Below are 1,859 nucleotides of genomic sequence, written 5' to 3' on the forward strand. Positions count from 1 at the left end.
TGACGACCTCCATAGATTTCTCAAAGAGCGCGATGCAATCTGCTACCCAAGAATCTACTGTCACGACTACATCCTTGACGACTGTCTCACACTGTTCTCTAATCTCTGGTGGAGCTGAAGGTTGTGACTTCAACTCAATCTCTGTGATTTTAAGGTTCAATTCAAACTGAACCTTAGCCATCTCTGTCCTTGCATCACGCACACCTGCAACAAACTTTCGAATCTTGGCCTCCACTGGCACTTCCTTTGGGATATGCAGTTCTAGAACGGTTCTGCATGCTTCGGCTACCATGGCTGTGGTTCGCTCATTCTTCTCCTAAACCTTCTTTCATGCTTCTAGTGTTGTTGTCTTCTCAACGAATAATTGTTTGTTTTTTACTTTTTTCTCGTTGATCAAGCTCAACACGCGCTGCTCCCAGGCCCTGATCTTTATAATCACACCTGCTTGCACTGTGTGAAGGAATTCACTGGGGAGCACGGCCAAGTTGAGGCCAACATTATTTAAAGCACTGACAATAGCCTTGTCAGCATCCACCTCCACACTCGGATCTCCATCCGACAGCGCAAAGGCCCGAAGATCCAAGGATTGAACCAAATCTGCTGTTTGAGTGGTCCCTGGCGCCAAGCTAGTTGAGGTTGCGCTGCTTTGCCATGTACCTGCCTGCAGTCTAGTTGTTTGGATCTGCAACTCACGCAAACTAGTCTGTATAGCAACTGGTGATTGCTTCTGCTAATATTGAAATAGTTGTAGCAGTTCCGCTGTAGTGTCACTTACCTTGTCTCCAATATCATTCAAGTCACCCTCCGTCAAGGTGATTAGATCGAGCGATGATTTGGAGGCTTTGGTCTTCTTTCGTTGTCCCTCCTTTTCCTATTCCCTATGTCACTTTACGTGGAAAGGAGTGATCTCCAGATCTCCGCCGCCCTGTTCTAACTATTCTTCATCCTCCGTTTGGGGAAAAGGAGATTTCTAAATCCTATCAAAGCAGCGATCTTCCTACTCTACTTCTTCCTTTGCGGCATGCTCGGCTTTTGCTCGAACCTTCTCCTCAATCTCCTTCTTCCTCTTTTCTGCAAACTGCTGCACCTTCAATCGAGCCACTTCCTTTTTCTACTTCTCTGTGGACTTGCTAGTCCTGGCAGCCAAATCTGATGGTGTGTGCCAATCTGCTGGCCATCACTTGAGGACCTCTTTGATGGCATCATCCGTAGCCAAATAGGGAAGATCATAACACTTTTGATCTGGATCCTTCAGAGTAGTGGAAGTTCGCCTTGAACTCCGCGTACCCAGATAACTGCTCAAAGACAGGTGGAGACAACCATGGCTTTTGGTTGATGCCTGCGCAGATGCTTGCCTCCATCAGCACCCAAAAGATTTTGCTTTCGTGAACCTGCACAGTGTCCTTTGTGGCCCATAGCAAAGCAAACTTCACTGCTTCTGGTAAATCTATCTGAATCGGAGGAAACTGGCTGTCCTTCGGCAACTCCCACGTGACCAACACAATTAACAGTAATAGTCATGAGTAATGGAAAGTTTTACTTTGGTCTTGTGCCTCTCTGCAGTTTGTGAGGAACTCGCTGCACAGGTAGCGCACCCATTTGAACTGTATGATCTCCGCGCACTGAGCCACTAATGAAACCACTGGTGTCGGCACCTCATCCGCGCGACACTTTCTCATCACCTTGCCAACCAAAATTTGGGTGGCCACCTTCACCGCAGGGTCAGTAATACTAGAAATAGAATACCCACATGCTTTCTTGACAAGTTTGAACTTGTCCTTCATCTTCTCAGCGAGGTCGCGCTCGCTCATCTTGCCGCCAAATGCCTTTGCTGGATTCAGTCCAGAGTGAGGGAGTAA

Source organism: Pinus tabuliformis, chromosome 1_2 (assembly GCF_031772625.1).
Source record: "Pinus tabuliformis cultivar Carrire ecotype Pingquan chromosome 1_2, CPIR1, whole genome shotgun sequence".
Lineage (NCBI taxonomy): Eukaryota > Viridiplantae > Streptophyta > Pinopsida > Pinales > Pinaceae > Pinus > Pinus tabuliformis.